Raw genomic sequence first — 22,633 nt, 5'->3', positions numbered from 1 at the left:
TATTTGTGATTGTTGTTTGGGTGAGGAAGAGTGTTAAAGCACGAAGGGTGATGCCGTGTATTTTTTTGGTTAGAGAGTGTTAAAGCACGAAGGGTGATGCTGTGTATGATTTGTGAGGAAAGAGTGTAAAGCACGAAGGGTGATAGCGTGCCGCACGATGTACCATTCCGTGCTGATTATATTGATTATATGGTGAGGATGAAAGTAAAAGCACGAAAGGTAATGTCGTGCACATTTTCATTACTTGATTGCTTTGGTGAGGACGAGAGTAAAAGCACGAAGGGTGATGCCGTGCACTTATTGATTTCTGATTCTTTGTTGATATTCGAGATTTAATGTTTCTTTCAATTATCTGTTGTCCTTAAATTATGAATTGATATCTCCCCCGCAGCATGCTACCCCTCCCATATTTAACTGTTTATTTATGTTCTTCTTTTCCGCTGTATATGATTTAACTGCACAGGTTTATTTGGTAGTCTGGTCCTAGCCTCATCACTACTTCACCGAGGTTAGGCTAGGCACTTACCAGCACATGGGGTCGGTTGTACTGATACTACACTCTGCACTATGTGCAGATCCCGGAGAAGCTTTTGGACCGTAGATTGGGTGGCTACCTTCAGTCCACGCAGAGATCCAAGGTAGACCTACAGGCGTCTGCATGCCCTGGCGTCTCCCTCTATCCATTTATCCCTGTTTCATTTCTTTAATTCAAAAACAGTGTATCGTTTATTCTTCGAACTTTGTATATATTAAATCTTAGATCGTCTGTGACACTGTGACACTAGTTCTGGGTGGTTAAGGCTTAAACAGTTGTATTAGCACATGTTTAGATATTTTTATTGTTTTTCTTCCGCTTATTCTAAATTTTCGTTGTTTACACGTTATTGTTTTAAAATGTTAAAGAGTATAAAAGGGGTAAAAAGGTAATTGTTTCAATAATTGGCTTACCTAGCTCACATCAGCAGGCATCATCACGGCTCCCGAGGGTGGGAAATCCGGGTCGTGACAGCTGAGTATCTTGAAACCAGTGTTTAGGTACTGACGTGGTCGAAGCTCTTTTGCCTATGTCGAGGGTAGCCTGTTTAACCGGTTCTTTTTGAAGTATATTCGAAGTAATTGAAGGCCTGTAATTTATAGCGACGGTCGGGCACCCCCGAGTCGCGTTAGTTTGGCTGGTACAACCTTATGACCAGAGTCATTTGTGTTTGGCCGGAGCCTTTAAGTCCCGAGTAAAGTAGTTTCGGCGTCTATATCGAGAGTATTCCTTTTTAGGGGTCTTACAAGTTCGATATATAGCTGAAACTCTGAGATCGGGTTTATGCCTTTAGTAAGGTCTTACAAGTTTTACATGCCTTTGAGGTCTTACAGTTTTGGATACTTGGTACAAGTATGGTTAATGCCTTGTTTGAGGTCTTATAGATATTGTTATTGCCTTATATAGGTCTTACGAAATCGAGGCTGCCCGCATGTGGCCTTACGTCCTCGGGTTTTGATAAGTCGATGGAGATGGCGATTGACGGTAGTTCCCGAGTCATCGAGGGTTTCTTGGCTCGGGAGCCATTACTTGTGAACTTGGTGTTGCCTTATTGAGGGCTTATGATTTTGAAGTTTCCGACCTGGAGGTCGGGTAGCCTTGAGTTTTCGATGCCAGTCCCCGAGTGTTCGGGACGTTTTTGGATCTGGAGTTGTTTTGTGATCTCGTTGTTACCTCTTCGAGGGTTTACGAGTTAGGAGCTCTGACCCGGGGTTCACATTGTTTCGAATTGTTGATGCCAGTCCCCGAGTGTTCGGGGCACCTTTCGGCTTTGGAGCTGTTTTTTGCAAAAATATCGAGCTTCCTTGAAATGCAAAATGTTTTTGGGAAGTATTCTTTGATTACTTGGTATAAATATACATGTTTTTGCTGTTGAGGGCTCGATTGTTCTATTGGCCCGATACATTACTTTCCTATTGAGCCCCCGTTTGGCATATTTGGCTTCTCCGAGTAGGTGACCTTCCGAGGGGATGCTTCTCCGAGTAGGTGACCATCTGGGGGGATGGCCCCTAGTATTTGAGGTTGGTTGAAAAAGAAGCCTTGAATACTTGTAGGATCTTCCTTAGGTAGCATATAGATGTTGCCTCGTTAAAAACCTTGCCGGTAAAACCCTTTTTGGGATAAAAACTCGGTCGAAGGAAAAGAGTGCAACGCATGCTAATTGAAACCTAAGGCCTTCGAGTTGGAGAGTGCTTTGGCCGTTTCGATCGGATACCTGCACTCAGATCAGCGTGGAATATAATTGAAAGAGAGAGGATACGATCATACCTTAGTGTAGAACGTGTCGGCGATGTTTCAAGCCATGATATGTTTCAGTCGCCTGTGATGAGGACGCGGTACGATCCTCCGCTTCGCTTAGTCGGGGATAGCCGAGAGTGTAGTTTGTTATTGCTATTTTATTGTTTGCTTATCCTTCGACTCCTTTGAAGGTGGAGGTACCGGTGTCGGGGCCACATCGTGTACCGCGAACATTTCTTTCGCCGCATGTTGTTCCACGTAGATGGTCTTAATCCCATCCTTTGTGGGGAATTTCATCATTTGATGGAGGGTGGATGGTACTGCTCTCATGCAGTATATCCACGGCCTTCCGAGCAAGGCGTTGTACCTTATGTCTCCCTCAATGACATGGAATTTAGCATTTTGGGTTGTAACGGCCACGTTAACTGGAAGGGTGATTTCCCCTTTTGTTGTTTCACTCGCCATGTTCAATCCGTTGAGGACTCGAGAGGTAGGTGCGATTTGGTCAGGCAGTCCGAGCTGCTCTACCACCCTCGACCTGATAATGTTGGCCGAGCTGCCTGGATTCAGAAGTACACATTTAATCTGAAATGTATTTACAAGAAAAGGAGATTACCAGTGCGTGGTTGTAGGGCTGAGACAAGGTCTCGATGTCCTCGTCACTGAATGTGAGGGCATCCTTGGGTATGTAATCCCGAGTTCACTTTTCTCTGGTGATGGATATTTTTGTTCTTCTCATCATGGGCTCTTATGGGGCATCGATGCCTCCCAAGATCATGTGGATGACATGTTTTGGCTCATTCGTTTCGTTCTTCTTGGCCGCCTCTCTTTCCCGGAACTGGTTTTTGGCCCGATCGCTAAGGAATTCTCGGTGGCGATCTTTACTGAGTAGTCCGTCTACTTCCTCTCGGAGCTGGTGGCAATCCTCGGTCCTGTGACCGTACGTGTTGTGAAACTCAAAAACTAAGTTATGATTTCTTTGCGAAGGTTCTGATTGCATAGGCCTAGGCCACCTGGCGTCTCTGATTTTACTGATGGCGAACACGATGTCTGATACATCTACATTGAAGTTGACTCCGACAAGCGAGGCGCCTCCGTTGGCCCCGTGTTCCTGTCGAATCCGGCTCTGTTGACGAATCCCTGAGGGTTTTGGCCTCGATCCATCCTTCGGTCATTGCGGGGTATGTTACGCCTCGGGGCATTTCTCCTATCGTCGGTGTATGGGTGATACCTTTCTTTGTTTGGCTTTGGCTCCTTTTCCAAAGGCCTGCTTGGGTATACCGAGCCCGAGGGGGCTCCTAATTGGTCGTCCTCGACCCTGTTCTTTGACTGGTACCAGTTGTGGACATCCGACCAGGTCACAGCGGGATACTCGACCAAGTTATGTTTCAGCTGCCTTGAAGCCATCGAGCTTCGTTCATTCAGGCCTTGAGTGAAGGCATGTACTACCCAATCGTCTGAGACTGGTGGTAGTTCCATTTGATCCATTTGAAAGCGAGATACGAACTCTCGCAGCATCTCGTTCTCCCTCTGCTTGATCTTGAAGATGTCAGACTTCCTTGTCGTTACTTTGATGGCACCGGCATGTGCCTTTATGAAAGAATTTGCCATCATGGCAAATGAGTCTATGAAGTTAGGAGCTAGGTTGTGATACCACATCATGTCCACCTTCGAGAGTGTTTCCCCAAACTTCTTTAGTAAGACGGACTCAATCTCGTCGTTCTTTAGGTCATTGCCCTACATTGCGCAAGTGTAAGCAGTAACGTGCTCATTGGGGTCTGAGGTCCAATTGTATTTTGGAAGGTCTGGCATTCTGAACTTCTTTGGAATGGGTTTTGGAGCCGCATCCTCTAGGAATGGCCTTTGTAGGAAATTCTTCGAATCCACACCTTTCAGGATCGGGGGTGCACCCAGAATTTGGTCGACCCTAGAGTTGTAGGTCTCGACCTTTTTTCGTTGGCTTCTATCTTCTTCTCGCTCGATTCAATCCTCTTTGTGAGGTCCTCGAGCATCTTTACGATGGCGGGATCGGCTACCGACCAGTTGTTGCTTGACCTCTCCGATACCTGCTCGGCCGGGGGAGCCGTCCCCGACGCTACCGTGCTGGGAGTTTTCTGGTGACTTTGCAGCTGAGCAATCGCTAGCTGTTGTGTCTGCAACATTTCAAAAATAACGTGAAGGCTAACCTTCCGTTCTTCCCTAGCCGGGGTTTCCTGGGCTTCTTGTTGGTCTCCTTGGTGTACGCTCCTGTTAGTGTGGGAGGCTTAGACCGACGTGTTGAGCATCGCGTGAGACCGCCTCTACAGAAATTGGTTCTGGTGCGTTCTCAGGGTGTCATGGTGGTATACCAGCACCTGGAACATCTACACTATTTTCTCCGTGGTTCTCAAGATTGTTGTTCACTGAGTCAGACATTTTGACCTGAAATCTGAGATCTTGGACAAGAAAAAGTGTGAAAGATAACTTGCGTTATGTAATTAAACCAGCAAGAAAATAATCACTATTATTTTTAGCCCCACGCTGGGCGCCAAACTGTTTACCATGAAAATGGTAATAACAATTAAATTTGATTTAGTGGTTCTAAAAATACGTGATCTATTTTTATGCTAGTTGTTAGGCAGTTGATGCCACGTGAAATACTTAGAAACGAGATAAGAGCTTAAAAACGAAATGTTAATCAAACCGAATCGCTGTCAATCGGGGCCTCAAGCTTGCCTATTCGAGGGCCTCGGGGTCGAGTCTGAAGCTTGGATGTGAACTATCGAGGGTGGTCGATGGGGAATAACAGTTGTAAATAAATCCCTGACGGCTCTTTATGGCCAACAATAAGTAATAAATAATGAACTTTAAGTAGAACGCGATAAATACGAGCAATAAATGGGATAGCGAGATCAAGAGAATGTGTTAAAGAGTAGAGAGAATGTTCTAGTATATTTAGTATGGAGCAACAGATATTTACAAAATGACAAGGATCACCTTTATATAAGAGGGGGAATCCCAACATAGTACAAGTGCATTTATTACAAAGATATGGAGATGAGACACCTAGTTAATGCCACGATACGGGCTCAGACTAGCCTGCCAGATTTTGTCGGCTCTAGCTTCGCCTTGGGAACTCCCCACTTTCTTTCCGTACATGTCGGTCTCATACTATCTCGAGGTCGGGCGTCGATAACCCTCGAGGGATGAAACTCGACCGTGATTTCATGCCTTCGATATGTTATAACGATGGAAAATTGGATCCTCCGATTTTACCGTATGCACTGCACCCGGTGTTCACAACCAATTATACAATTTTATTATAGTTAAGATATAAATTAAAGTGAAAATATGTATTAGTTAAATATCATTTAGTAATAAGTGTGTTTGTGAATGACATGAATTATGTAATAAACATCGATGCAGGTAAAGTTTTACCGCGCAAAAAGCATAACATATGTGTATGGTTTAACTATTAAAATTTATTCGCACCGAATATTTTTTACATCAAATTTATAGAGGCATAATATTTGTTCCCACATATATTCCTCTTATTTAATATATCACGTGCGTTGCATGTGGATGTTGGATTGTCGTATGATAAATTTTAATTCAATGTCAAGATGACTGGATATTGTTTGAACCTAGAAAGATGAACCGTTAGATTTTAATTAGGTACATGTATTTTTTATTGCTTATTTTGATTTTGTACGGTACAAACATGTAATAAAATATATTTTCTTATAGACGATATTCCTGGTATATATTTCTTTTCGGGTTGTTCAGTCGTGATCAGGACTTATTGTCAATATTTATATCCCTCTTAAAGGTGCTATTAAAGTTAGTCATGTAAGAAACATATTATAGTAGGTGTAATCCAGCATTGAAGATTGATTCTACATCAGTTTTCATTGAACCTGAAATAGTTAGATGGACAAATAAAAATAAAATCTATAATGAATAGTGTAAGGTTATGTTATGTCCTTTCTATTACAATTTAACATTCTTGTTTAAAATTGAAAGAATATTGAAAAAATTCAAATATGTAAAAAGTATAAATATTACCAATTGTGTAACCGAGTAATCCGGGCAACCTGCTAGAAGAGTGCAAAATAAATTTACATTAGATGCAATACCAAATTTGTTAGGAAACGAATAATAATTTCAAACAAAAGTTTGTTCGAAATAAAACTTTGAAAAAAGAATAATATACTTTAAATAAATAACATATATAATATGTGAATGTGGTGCAGTGGCTAAAAAGACAGAAACATAAATACACCCCTAACGTCTTCATAAAAATTTGTATGAAACAAAATTGATTAGATTAGCAATTTAATACTTCACATAAAAAAATTCTAAGGCTAATCAACGAAATAATAAACTTGTAATACCTTATTTAGTAATTAGTTCAAGATATCTTATTTTGAGATTATTTTGACGGGATCAATTCTTTCTTTTTTTGTAATGTTAGAAGTATTAATTCATTATCTCCACCAAATTAGGGTTGTGCACGGATCGGATCGGATTTAGCATATTTCGGATTCTCAAAAGGGCAATCCGAATATGATCCGAATTAACATTGGATTGGATCGGATTTTAAATTTTGGATCGGATAATTTTTCGGATTGTCGGATCGGATTGTCACTCATTGGAGTACTTGTTCGAAGTACATAAACAAATGCTGGGAATTACTTTCCAAATACAAATTGAGCAATCACTTTCCAAATACTTGTTCGAACTTAACATTGTTAACAATGTTCAATTTACACAACTGAGTACTCATAAAAATTAATAATGCAATTGAGTTCAATTTACACAACTGGGTAACAATGTTCGAACTTAACATTTAACAATGCAGACAAAACATAATTCATATCCATTCATCTCCAGTTCTCCACACAACTGTTACTGGACAGTAAACACCATTCATCCCCAAACAAAACCACAATCTGAAATTTACATAATGCAACAATTGTCTTTCAAAGTTTCAAACCAAACCAAACTGAAGACCCCAAACAAAACACAATCAATTGTCTTTCAAACCATACTGTCATAGCAAAATAAAACAAACCAAACTACTAAAGTCCCAACAGTTCTTTAACATATTACATAAAATAAAAGAGTTCCAAGTTTCAACTTTTGGGAAGCCGCAACAGTCAACACAAACCAGCAACAAGGATAGATGTAGCTCTCAACTTTTGCGTCGTTTGCTCTTGATTGGAAATTGAATGTGAAGACTTGAGAGTTGAGACTTCGAGATTAGTTTTCTACTTCGAGAGAACTTGGAGTTCACTGGCTTGAGACTTCGAGAGGACTGAGATAAAGAGTGAAGACGAGAGGCGGAAGCTTGGTCGGACTGAGATGAAGAGTGAAGACTTCGAGAAGACTGAGTCACTCAGCTGTGAAGACTGAAGAGAGGCGGAAAAGAGGACTGAACATCGATATAACCTAGGGTCTGTCTGATAAATGAATAAGTATACTTAACCCTAAAATTTTAGGGTAGTATTTATATGTAGGCCCATATAATTTCGGATCGGATCGAATTAAAATCATGCCAATCCGAAAATTCGAAATTTTATAAAACATAATCCATATCCAATCCGAAAATCCGAAATTCGAAATTCGAAAATCAAAATAGAGCAGGTCGGATCGAATTTCGGATATCCGATCCAAATGCACAACCCTACACCAAATTACATAAAATAATAATAATTTTCTTTTCAAGTTAACAATTTTATTTTTTGCTAAGTGTTAGTAATATTAGTTTCAGATAACTTGATGATGAAAAAGTTACAATGTGAATCACAATATTACGAATAAGAGACTTAATCATGCAATAGTACTTATTGTCATGCTTTTAAATTTGTTCTAATTGATTTTTGTATTACTTAACAACATACTGTCATGCCCCGAGCCTAGGGCGAGATCGGCACCCAATGCCTCACCTATTATTGTGTATCACTTGCGACTAAGAGACTCTGGACATGTAATGTCATACTTTGGTCATGGGCCACATTAAAAAATAATGTGCGATGCAAAATATAAAATTAAATAGAGACTAACGCTGACTAAATGTCAATATAAAGCTGGGCCAGCAAGGCCGTCATAATTACTACAACTAACAAGCCAACAAAATATACGTACAGGGCCTACAAGCCCAACATACTGCACTAACTGACAGGATATGTCTACAAGCCTCTACTGTTAGATGTACTGTGTTCGGAACAGGACCCCGACCTACCCATAACCTATCTACATATATACACAAGATGTACACAAAACTTCTAGACCCGACAACTCCGAAGGACGGGGAGCTTACCGATAAAGCTGAACTACACCTACTGGGGAGGTCTGCCTGTCTGGACCTGCACGCATAAAATGCAGCGCCCCCAGAAAGGGACGTCAGTACGAAATAATGTACCTAGTATGTAAGGCATTATACTGAAACTGAAACTGAACTGATAATATAATAACTGAAAACAGCTGTGAGTCAAAGAAAATCAGAAGATATGCTCATCTGCTGATACTGACTCAACTCTCTCAATATAGTGAGTAAAATAGTTGTCTATATATATATATATATATATATATATATATATATATATATATATATATATATATAACTGCTCTGTCGTAGTAGGCTCGCTCATAGACGCTCGGCCATACTAGGCTCTTTATCTCGACCAACTGGTTCGCTCATAGGCGCTCAACCACAGTAGGATCAGTATATAAATTACCATCTGATCAGAGGTTACCCAATAGGTGCCTGTCCATCGATTATAGCTCGATGGTAATGAAAATACTTTAATACTGTATATATAAATTCTCTGCTCTCTTAACTAGAAGAAGGAAATACTCAATTGAATATGGAGTCCCGATAAGGAGAACATTGTAACTTACAAAACCACGCAAATATATGTAACCTGCGAGACTAGTAAAATATACGTAAATTCCGGGATATATTTTTCTTTGACTCGTTATCAAACTTTTATAATTACGAGATCATACAAAATGAAGGAAAAGCTTAGCCTTAACATACCTCAATACTAAAAATCAGGTGATTTCCAACCGAATTCCTACCGATTTTAATTGGTCAGAAAATGATGGTCGCAAACATGTACCGACCAAAATCGGTCGGAAATTTCCGACCGAAGTCAGTCGGAAACTTCAAAGCGTTAACTGACTGCCAAACTTTAATTTCCGACCGAAATCAGTCCGAAACTATTAGATATTTTTTTAAAATTTTCAAATTTCCAACTGAAATTGCTCAGAAACTTTTAATTTTTTTTAAAGTCAAAAATTTAAAAACTAATAATTTTCTTTAATTAAATAATTAGTTATAAATTGTAATAAATTGTTAATTTATTTAAAAATAATAAATATAAATTCATAATTTCCGACCGAATTCGTTCGAAAATTATGAATTTCTGGGGAAAAAAAAAAAGAAATTTCCAATTGGTTTCAATAGCAAAATACTACCAACTAGAGCTTAAAACAACCAAAACAGTCCAAAAAAATATCATCCATGATCATATAATTCTAAAAAATTAATACTATATTTGAGATAATATCTCATTACAAACTCCATAAATTAAAATACATAAATAAAATAAAATATATCCGAAATGAAAGTCTAATCGAAATTCAAGAATAATTGTAATTAACTCGTAGTTGATAGGCCTAGCTACTAGCTTAGCTTTTGATTCTCCTTTTTTGTGTAATAAGGAGGCTAGCAAGCAGTAGCAGCAGCAACAACAGTGAAATTACAGCTCCCGGTAGCCCTAGCTACCAAAACTTCCAGAACTACACTGACCTGATTCCTTTATAGCCAAGGATATGTAAGTAACCTTTGAAGCAAGGTTCGGTCAGACACTTTTCAAAAAATGATTCACATGGAGTATCAAGCAGGCAAAAATCCTCATAGTTGCTCATTTTATCTTTGCCCGAAAACCTTTCGTGTCTCCGAGCAAAGAGGGGAAGCTGTAAGCACGTGATTTTTGCTTCGCGTGAATTACTCTTACAAAATTCCCAAAATTAGGATTTTTCTTTTAATTATTTGATTTTTTAGGAATTATTGCATGATTTTGTGTTTGTTTGAATTTTTGTGTGCATGTTTAATTTATTTAATGCATAAAAAAATACGAAAATATGTTGCATTTGCATTTAGGGCCCTATTTTATATTCTTAGGTTAATTAGTTAATTAATGTTACAAAAATGAAAGAAAATAACAAAAATAGTTCATTTTGCATTTTTGACTTTTTAATTTCGAATTTATTATAGTTTCTTTTTAATTTAGGACTTAATTAATTTTTGAGAAAATAATTAGTATAGTTTTAGAATTAAATCAGGTTTTTTTATTTTAATTTGTATTTAACAAAAAACTGAAAATGAAAAGAAAAATGGAGTTTTTAATAAAAGACCCAACTTTGGGTCAAATCCACAAAATACCCGTCCAAATTGCCCCATACCCGGCCCAAAACAACCCTGACCCAGTCCGTCTTTACCCATTACACAAACGACCCCATTTTAATTTAAACCAAATTTGAACCGTCGAGGTTTGTTCATCCAACGGCTGGGAAGCTGGGGTCATTTGACATATATATGTCCGAACAAGACCCTGCACCCCCCCTCTCATCTCTCATCTCTCTCACACCCTTCAGAGAACACCCAACAAGAACCCTAGCCGCCGCCCAAAAATCCCACCGCCTTCACCGGCGGCGCCACCCCTTTCCCCACCAAAATTACACCATGAACTCCTCTCCACTTCCCCATCCCGGATCTCCATTCATTTTCCCTCAAATTTACCCAGAATCTCTCGAATTTCAGTTCAAAGGAGAAACCCTAACGCCGCCCTAACATTCTTCGGTGGCGGTGCCACCACCAACCACCACCAAATTTACACCATATGACCTCCTCACTTCCCTCTTTCCAAATCTATAGCCATTTACCCTCAAATCGCCCCTGAACTGCTCAAATATTGAATCAAAGAGTCAAGCCCTAAAAGCCTAAAATCGAAACTACACATGCAAGGTCAATGGTCAAATCTCATGAGCTTTAGGGCCAATTTTATCGCGAAATAATGTTATTTTTCTGTTGTTGACAAAGAACAGATGATTGACATTATCTCGCAGTTTAAATTGGAAATTCAGTCAAGTTCGAGTTTGAATCGGTAAGTTTTCTTCATCTTTTCTGTCTATTTTCGTTGTTTCACCATCTGTTCCCCTTCTCTTTCTTCTACTTTTCTTCAATTAGCTTCTTCTGATGAATTTAGGGATTTTTAATTTCTGAATCTAGGTTTTCTTTTTTCTTTCATTGGTTGTTTGATATTCATGTTGTTCCGTTGCTTTCCAGTGTTCTCTTTTGATTGTGTTTGGTTTGCTCATTTGCAATGTTTGGTTTTATTTAAGTCGTGTTAAGATTCGGATTTTCGTTCTAGTTCTCATGTTTAATTTTAAATCTCTTTTTTCCCTTGTTCTGGTTTCATTTTGAATCCGTTTAGTTTGTAATCCCATTTTGGTTTGAATTTTGTTTGGGTTTATGATGGATTGAATTTGGTTGCTGTTGAATCAAAAGACCAGAGGAAAATGGGGTCATTCTAGTTGGAAAGCCCAGGTTTAAGGCTGGACCTTGGGTCATTTTGACCCATAACTCATTTGGGATTCAGAGGTAAATTCAGGGGTAACTAGGGGTAAATTGGGTAGATTACTTAGGGAATCTTTGAATAACCACCTTAGGAAACTTCCTAGAAAGCTGAAAATAGCCTTACTTGGCCTGCAAGTCAGAAAATGAGGGACTAGGCTGCAAAAATGAAAATTGTGGAAGGTTTGGAGGGCAAAAACTGAATTATTTATGCTGCCCTAGTAGCTTGCCTATAAAGGCATTGCTACTTGAAGCTCAGAAGATATTCTTTTTTGGGAAGAAGAAAAACAAATTCTAAAAATAACAAAAACGGCTGGAAATCTTTGACAAAATACTGTTCCATTGAGTTTTTGCTTTGCAAATTGAAATCTTCACTTCCTGAATCAATTCTCTGATTGTTTGGACTTTGAAATGGTTTGAGGTCTAGTCTTTGAGGTCGGGTTTTGATGTTTGCTGGTTTGGTTGTGTGTTTAAAACTGGATTCTGGTTTGCTGAACTTCATTTTCTGGGTTTAAGATTCGTTGGCTGGTTTACTCCTAGTACTGGAATCTGCTGTTGTTGCTTATTGTTGCCTCGCTTCTTACTTCCTTTGCTTTTTTTTTTTAATTTCCAGGTACTTTATTAACCCTGAATAGCAAGGGATTGTTGAAACATGTGAACTGAGAGATTGAATACAGGCTGCTTTGAGCTGATTTCTTTTTATCCTCCTGTTATTTCAGTTGTTTTGTAGTAGATATGCAGTCGTACCTGTTGTTTAAGTTATTCCTCTATACAATTAAGGTTGTGTATATTCAGTAGTCATAAGTAGGATTAGTGGGGTATGTATGTTTGACAGTAGGTAATATTAGTTTTCCAGGCATGTTCTGCTTTGGTATTTGCTCCTAAATGCACTTTGGATATTCCTTGATATGATTCTTTGAAACTTGTGAGAAAGTTAGAATTTAGCCTACCGGGAATTATCATTGTAAAGCAAATTTAATTTAGCATGATTATGTTAAAAATGATTCAGTATTTATTTATAGCGTGTTTGGTATGAGTATGTTTTAAATCCTGCAAGTCTGTTAGGAGGGGTTCAATTAGAGTTTAAACTTCAATGTTTCAAGTTAACTTAAGAATTTAGGAGTTTTAAATTCGTATGCCATATAATTCTTCAAGAAATGGATCTTTAATTGTTCCCCCTTCAAAATCTTGGTATGGTTTGTATGTTATTCATATAGTAATTTTGTAACTAGCTATTTGCATTCATCTTGAATGTTCACTGCTTAGCCATCACTGGAGCGCTATACAGACTCGATGTCGAGTCTGATGGGTGTTGTTTCTGAAGCTTTCTTCTTGGGCTCAACTTGGGCTCAGAGTTTTAACATCAATGGAAAATGAAAAGGGGTAGGCCCTATTGCATAGGCTTTCTTTGGTCCAGAACAAGTTTCTTCGTTGATGGTTGGGCCAGAATAATTTTGTTTTAATACTGGCCCAATTCCCCAATGCTCACATCGACTGTGTTTAGTTTCCTTGCCATGCCGGCTGAACGAATATTTATGGCACTCTAATTTGTTGATTGCTGGTTAGTAGTACTGTGATTTTGTCTAAGTAAGCGAAAATCTTGCAAATTTCCTTCATTTGATTAATTTGGTTTTTTTAAGAATAGATTAGTTGAGGTGCGCCATATTGAACAACATAAATAGTTTATGGCCCTCAAACATTTAGCTCGAACTTTCCTTTAGAATTGGAATTGAGGTGCGCCGCGCCAAATAAAATCTCAAATGCATGGCCCTCATTTAATTATATCTGTTAAAATTCTTAGGACTCGAGGCGTGCCATTTAGCAAATTTCCATGGCCCTCGTAAAGTTAAAGACGCGTAGTTGCTTTAGGCGCGTTATTTTAATAATTTACCTTCCTAAGTTCGGGTGCGCGTTTATGTGACTCAAATCCAAATCTCAACAATGTTAAAATATGTCGAAGATCGCGGGTGCATTTATGTGACGTGGTTCAAGACGTGTTTTAATAACATTGCAATTTTCTCTAAAAGTGAATAAAAGCGGTTAAAGGTTTAAAATGGCACCATAGATTTGAACATGTATTAAAATCAGATAATAGGTCAATTATAATGATTTAAGCGACCGTGCTAGAACCACAGAATCCGTGGGTGCCTAACACCTTCCCTCGGGTTAACAGAATTCCTTATTCAGAATTGATGGTTCGCGGACTGTAATACAGAGTCAATCTTTTCCTCGATTCAGGATTTGAATCGGTGACTTGGGACACCATAAATTATCCCAAGTAGCGACTCTAAATCAAATAAATAATCCCCTTTCGAATAATGTCACTTAAATTGGAAAAACTCCCTTGTACTACCTTCGGATGTGTAAAAAGGAGGTGTGACAGGCGGTAACCACGAAATAACACTTTGATGTCAAACGACGTTTTGGTTCCGAAACAGCCGCAACGATCCACGAGTATCGAAAGAACGCCGCCATCTCACTAAAACCCAAGTAACGTAACTAAGGAACTAGAAGTTAGATTTTACTTGAATTCATAGCAATCATGATCCGTATGCCGGGCCCGACAGGGGACGACCCTGACAGATGGAGGGACTAACTGTATTGGTCAAAATCTGACCGTCACGGCCGAGCTGACCAACGTCCTGCCCAAGTGACCGAGTAGTAAAGATAACATAGCCCACCCTACATCCCCTTCTCGACACCTGTCGAGTCGGAAGGAGCAATGTCTAAAAGAACGACCAAGGCACATTTGGTGCGAGAGAGTATCAGACCAAGTAAATGGCAAGGATGCCTTGACTATATATAGTAGGGAAAAACCCTCGATAGAGGGTGGTTTCCTTCCCTTTATCTTTCCCAAGCTCTCTTTTTGTAATCTTTATAGGAGAGAAGTAATCTGTAGAAGAACATACAAAGCTATCTCCCCCATCGATCGATGAGAGCCATAATGTTGAATTTCAATAAGATCGACTTTATCTCTTTCATCTTAGGTATTATCTATACTATTAGCTCTTTGATCTGAAATTTATTATGTCTGACTAAGATTTATCCCTTCATTTTCTTTGATTGATTTATTCAAAAAAGGTTCCGATATCTTTTGAGCCAAACATAATTGACTTCCATTTATTTAATCTTCCAGTCATGAGTTGCTTTAATACCGAATAGGAGTACTAATTATGTTTTGTGGTGAAAAGTGAAATTAAAACAATGGATAACATGCATGATAGAATTCAATATTTCAGTCGATATGTATATATACAAGAAATAAATATAAATAATTGTTATGATAAATATCATATTATGGTGGATGTCTACTCTTCCTCCATGATCTTCATGTCAAATGCTTAATGACATATTCAATGGCATATTTTCTATGTTCAATGACATTCCATGACATATTTTCTTCACTTTTCATGCCTATATAAAGGCCTTGTAATAGATAGGAAAATACACACAATTGAAGAAGAAAATCTCTTCATTCTCTCTATCTCTATTTCTTGTTCATGTTTTACTAAATTGCTTTTATTTCTTGTTCATGTTTTACTAAATTGCTTTTATTTCATAACACGTTATCAGCACGAGTCTCTAACCAATTATATATATATATCAATTGTATATATATATCTACAAAAATTTTCCTACATCCGGAAAGATTACAATTAGAAGCCATACATATCATCACATGGTTAAATGTAAAGAGAAACTACATATAGTAAGTAATGAAATGTAAGAAGGTATGATTATCTTATACTTGTCATTCCTTTAAAATCTCATATGCACACAACTTCGTACTACACCTGTATTGCATAAGCACATATTAATATTACATCTTTTATATCACATGAATGGAATAAAATTTTCGAAGTTCTATATGTGAAAATCATAGTAGCAGTTAATTGTTGATATGATGCATGTCATGGTAACCAAGGATATTTTATATAAATTGTCTTATGCATATTTATGTGTTAACTATCTTCAATCTGTCATGCCGCTTTAAACATTTTCTTTTACTTGGATGAATATTTTTTTTCCTTTTGGATTTTTACACTTGCATATAGTACCAAAAAAAGGAATAAAAAATAAAATAAAATTGGTCATACTGATTAAAAGCATAAATCATCTTGAAGAAAACAAGAAATACTTCACATCTTTATCTAGGTTGATTAATTACTTCTTTGATATTTGGAAAGCAAACTAGCTATTGAGAAAGTATACTTCATAATTTATGGTCGTATCATTTGAAAGCAAACATTGATTAGTATGACTACTAGAAGAGGTATTTTTGAGTATCCATGACCTACTTGATGCTTGCTACTGACTTACTATTTTTAAGTATTTTATATGAATGATGCACAAGCTACAACTGGTAAATTGTTACCTATAATGTCACTTTTCAGGTAATATAAATGCTGAATTTATGTATTAGTACTATATATGTGTTAGGTACTTTTGATAAATTTATTCACTAATTACTTGGTTGAATTGAGTGAAGGAAAATCATGGCGTTAAATCAAATCCAATAGGTAGGGTATACCCCGAAAATAACAATATTTTTGAGAGAGGCTCAATAAATATTATGAAAATGATTTTATGATCCTTTTAAACTCTAATAGAATTTAGAAGAAATATTCTGACTACAAACGGTTGTATTTCATATAGATGCTACAAATAATTAATAAAGCTTTACGCTAATTTGAGATTTGTACACTTATTTAAGAAAGCAAATTGCAAATTAGTTGTGTATAACTTTCTTGGCATGTGATTGAAATTAAGGCTTGAGAATGAATCTCAATATTGTTTAGCCTATTATGCCATTGATTGAGGGTAAGACATCGGGATCAAGTCCTGATGCTCCATAATGATAAGAGTTGAGTTTGAGTCCCAATTTATTATGGTCTAACATGCCTTTATATTGGTAATACACTGGGTTTGAGTCCTAATGTACCATATTGATGATATAATGATGACTAAAGAAAAATAATATATTTTTCATGAAAAGGCATGAAAATTGTCCCACTTGATTTGCTCCATTCTTGAAGTGAATGTGATAGCAGTGCATAATAAGTTTCAATGAAGACAAGTGATTGAACAATGAATGTGGGCGTTCCAAATATCAAAATAATAATAATTATCACTATGATTATAAAAGGAGAACAATAAGGGTTCTCAAAATAGTCCTTCAAAATGTGAAGGCAATGCTTAGCATCAAATTGGTATAAAAATAATAAAGCACGTCGCTGATTATGATCCATTCCTTGAAGAGAATGTGACTTGTGATAAGCATTGCTAATGCAAACCCATTCCTAAAGTTGAATGTGGCAATATGTGATAAAAGCAATGAATAAAGACATGCAATTCATGATTATATGAATACCACACAACTCACCTCTAAGGGAGGTTTGAGTAAAATAAAGAGAATAAATATTATTGTGTGGTTACATGAATATGTCATTGATCGCGTACATGTGATACACCAAATATTATTTTGTCATGCCTTATAAAAGTTATTAAAGGAAAAGATAAAGCAAGAAATGATTTTGCTTATGATGATTTTGACCATGACAATTTATTATGATATAATTTTCTCCGTGAAGGAGACATTTACCATATGAATGGTATGATAAAAGATCTTGTAGTACAAAAGTTGTTAAGAACTCCGGAAAAACTAATTTGTTACTACCCGGATGAATAAACTTATTCATGACATTGATATTGTAAAGTCTCAAAAGAAACTTTTTGAGTTTCAAATATATAAGTCAAAGTGATTGGCATATTGAGACTATAAATGAAAGGAAGATTGAATATCTTCATATTTCTATAATCATACCGGGTAAATATGAAAGGTTACCCGATCTTCTTTCAATTTGTACTACACAAATATAAGTATGATGCTGGAATCATATGCCACAAGTAAACTAGAGGTTTACTAAAACAAATATTAATTGGCATGATCGGTTGACCATCTCGGTTCAATTATGATGCGAAAAATTAATTAAGAATTACATTGACATATATTGAAGAATAGAAAATTCTTCAAGAATTCTTTTGTGCTGTTTATTCTCATGATATAGCAGTTAAAGGTTGGGATTGAATCCCTTGATTTCTGGAAGGAATAAAAGGTGATATATATATATATATATGGGCCCAGTCACCTGCCATGTGGACCGTTTACTATTATATGATTTTAATAGATGCATCTATTTGATGGTCACATGAGCATTTGTTATCAACTTGCAGTTTGGTTTTTGCAAGATTGCTTGCTCAAATTATTAGAGCACAATTCCAGAATATAAATTATGATGATTTATCTTGATAATACTGGTTTAAATCCAAGTTGGTTTAGCGGAAATTGTATGCCTCCAATTATAGCTAAATCATTGGTTATGAGAACAAAACTCCCAAAAATAAAATGTGGTATGAGATATATTATTTAATATATACCAGCACTTGTACGCATCTAGCCAAGTTATGAAAATTTCTCCCTATCACAATCGGTTCAGGGTCAGGAACCAAATAATTTCTATATAGAAACATGAATGTGTTATATGATTTAATTATGCCACCACAATGCACAAAGATGGGTTCCCAAAGAAGGTTGGAAAATGTGTTGGTGATCCCAACATTAAGGGGAGAAAATGGATAGCTAAGAAAGTGATACGTTAAATGAATTATTATGAATACATATAGATCCTCGTACAAGAAAATATGAACTTGAAGTTCAAGTGATAATTAATTTATAAATTATTGCTAGACGCATTTGCTGATCCAAAGCTAAATGTCATATTTTAGTTGTTAATGCTCTAAATAGAATAAAGTCCATGAGGGACAGAGTCTATGGCACGCATGAAGCGTAACAGACCAATCAGTTCCAAAGATAAAACTCCTTGAAGAAGGAGAGGGGTAAAATGGTCATAATAAGGAGGCAAGTGCTCTAGAAGAGCACCACGACATAACACTTCGTAAGACCTCATGTGAGAGGCTCAGGTACCTGAAAATAATGAGATAAAGAGATCTCAATAAGTTATGTATTTATTGTGTAATAATTGAACCGATATAAAATGATCGTCGACGATATTGTTAACATAATGTAGCGCTCAATATTATTAATATTGACGAGGATCTTGAGCTCAAATCTGTCATGAAATTTGGACAGATAAACGATTGGCCAAATGAAAAATACGCAATGAAAATTGACTTCACTTGAAAAAATGTGAAGTTGGGCGGATAGTCCCAACACCTGAAGTATAAAGCCAATGGAGGTATAAATGTGTTCTTGTGAAAAAAGTTCATGTCGATAGACATAAAGACGACTTGTGATACAAGAAAATTAGTAAATATCCTCACATTGATTATATGGAGACATGTTCTCTTATGGTGGATATAATTATTTCAAGTTTTAATCTGGCAATACATGAAAACTTGATATGCGTATAATGGAAATCATTGAAGGATTAAAATTGTTCTGAAGCATATTAATGTTTCCAAGAAATCTATTAAATAAAGCTTCAAAAATCCTTATACGGATTGAAACAATCAAGGCGCATGTGGTATAATCGCCTGTGTGAGTACCTATTGAAAGAAGGGTACAAGAATGATTCAATTTGTCCTTGTATCTTTATAAAAAGATCTGGATTTGAATTTGTTATAATCTTTGTGTATGTTGATTCAAATATCATTACAACTCCTAGGCAGCTTCCTAAAGCAGTAAACTGTTTAAAGAAAGAATTTGAAATGAAAGATCTTGAAAAGACAAAATTTTGTCTTGGTCTACAAATTGAGTATATGAAAGATGAAATTTTTATCAATCAATCAGCATACACTGAAAAAATTTTAAAGCAATTTTATATGGATAAGCACATCCATTTAGTACCCTGATGGTTGTGAGATCACTCGATATAAATAAAGATCCATTCCGACCTCATAAAAATAATGAAGAACTTGTTGGTCCTGAAGTACCATATCTGAGTGCAATTGATGCACTAATGTATCTTGCTAACACTAAAAGGCGTGTCATAACATTTTCAGTTAATGTCTTAACAAGATATATCTCTGCTCCTACAAGGAGACATTGGAGTGAAATCAAACACATATTGTGTTATCTAAAAGGGACTATCAATGTGGGCTTATTTATGGCAATGATTGCAATCCCGATCTTGTTGGTTATGCCAATATAGAGTATTTATCTGACACACACAAGGCTTGGTCTGAAACATGCTATGTGTTTACATGTGGAGGCACTGTCATATCTTGGCGATCGACTAAGTAATCAATCGTGGCTACTTCTTCTAATCATGCTGAGATAATTTCTATTCATGAAGCAAGTCGAGAATGTATTTGGTTGAGATCTATAATATATCTTATCCGAGACAAATATGGTTTGAAGTGTGACAAACTACCCATAATTTTGTATGAAGACAATGCAGCATGCATAGTCCAATTGAAGGGATGATTCATAAAAGGAGATAATACAAAGCACATTTTACCAAAGTTATTTTTCACACATGATCTTCAAAAGAATGTTGATATCAACGTGCAACAGATTCGTTCAAGTGATAATATGGTTGATTTGTTCACCAAATCTCTATTGACGTCAACCTTCAAGAAACTGGTGTACAAGATTGGGATGCGAAGGCTGAAGGATGTGAACTGATACTCTCATCAGGGGGAGTTAATACGCAGTGTACTCTTTTTTTCTTATAAGATTTTGTCCCACCGGGTTTTCCTTGCAAGGTTTTTAACAAGGCAGCCAAAAGGTATATATGTGTACTCTTTTTCCTTCATTAGAATTTTTATCCCATAGGGTTTTTTCCTAATAAGGTTTTAACGAGACACATTATTTATGGACATCCAAGGGGGAGTGTTATGATAAATATCTATATTATGGTGGATGTCTACTCTTCCTCCATGATCGTCTTGTCAAATGCTTAATGACATATTCAATGGCATATTTTCTATGTTCAATGACATATTCCATGACATATTTTCTTCACTTTTCATGCCTATATAAAGGCCTTGTATTAGATAGGAAAATACACACAATTGAAAAACAAAATCTCTTCCTTCTCTCTATCTCTATTTCTTGTTCATGTTTTACTAAATTGCTTTTATTTCTTGTTCATGTTTTACTAAATTGCTTTTATTTCATAACAATAAACAACTTAAAAAAAGGGGGCTTTCAACTCAAATTTTACTGACATACAAATTTTAGATCCAACACTGTATGCTTTCATCTGCTTAACTTGAAATTTTGGAGTTACGGGGGAAATATAATCTTATTTGGCAATCGCATGCCAAGCAGATTTATTTATTTATTTATTTATTTATTATTATTATTATTATAATGAAGCCCTACTATGCCACGTAATTGCTTTTTGAAGAGTTAATATGCCTTACGTCTCCATTATATATCATGTTTCTGGCACCTGTTATAAAATAAAGACTGTTGCTTTACCAAAAAAAATGAAAAAAATAGTTTATTTTGCTTTTAATTCTAGTCTTGAATTTTAGTAATTTTTCCTTTAATTGATACTTAATTTAATCGTGGTAATTATAATTTGAAGTCTAGTTAATTTAATAGGATAATTTAATCAGGGATTAATTTAGGTTTGTATTTTAATTTTAGTTTAAAAATATCTAAAAAAAATCAAAAAATGAAAAAAAAAAGAGAATATGAAATCCATTTGGGGCCACATTTAATTAAAAAATTTCAGGCCCAAGTCGTTTTACCCCAATCCAGCCCAAAACCCAGCCAAACCCAGCCAAAAAACCAACTCTGACCCGCCCCTGAACCAGTCGTGCCCCATGAAACCGAAACGACCCCGTTTTAATTATTGATTCAATCAGAACCATTGGATTCCAATCATCCAACGACCCTGATTGAATCAATAATTTTAATATGTCAAAACCCATCACACCCCTTACCCCCTCATTGTTTCTCACATACCCTAGAGACACGCCTGTCTTCCACCGCCTCACACCACTGCCCTCCGCCCACCGGAAATTGCCTCATGGCGGTTCCGGTGGCTCAATCACTCCCAAATTTACACCCCAGAACCACCCCGAGCCCCTCTTTCCAAATACATGACTCGTTTCCCTCGAATCGTCTCAGAACTCGTCGAATATTTGATTGAAGTTCGGACCCCTGAACCTTAGCCTATCCAATCACCCTCATCTTTACACCATAGAACCACCCCGAGCCCCTCTTTCCAAATCCATGACTCTTTTTCTTCGAATATTCCTCGAACTCGTAAAATTTTGGATCGAAGATAAGACCTAAATATGTCAAAACTCTAGAATCGATAAATTTGGCGATGATTAAGACCAAAATGGACCTCAGTCATGTATTTTCGTCTGAGAACACGTGATTGAGATCTATTTCGGTCGAAATCGAGAGTTTGAAGAAGAAATTCAAAGCTGGCCATTTTTTGCTAGGTATTTTATTTCATTAAACTGGTATTGCATGATTGTGTTTGTCATTTTAATTTCATTTTAGTCTTTGTTGTATCCGCATTTCTTCTCTTCTTTATAGACTCACCTATTAGTCCGTCAGTATTACATGATTAATTCAATAACATGTTTAATTCATTAGTCTCTATTATTTAGTTCGTCATCATCTGTTCCTTCGCCCTTGTTTCTTTGTAAAAGTTTCTTGTTTTGTTTGAAATGGGTTTCTGGATGGTGCTCAATGGGGATTACAGATTTATGGGTTCTGAATTGGGTCAACTTGACCCATTTTGGCTTTG

Source organism: Nicotiana tabacum, chromosome 6 (genome assembly GCF_000715075.1).
Source record: "Nicotiana tabacum cultivar K326 chromosome 6, ASM71507v2, whole genome shotgun sequence".
NCBI lineage: Eukaryota > Viridiplantae > Streptophyta > Magnoliopsida > Solanales > Solanaceae > Nicotiana > Nicotiana tabacum.
The sequence above is the reverse complement of the archived record's forward strand: the minus strand, read 5'-3'. Positions refer to the sequence as shown.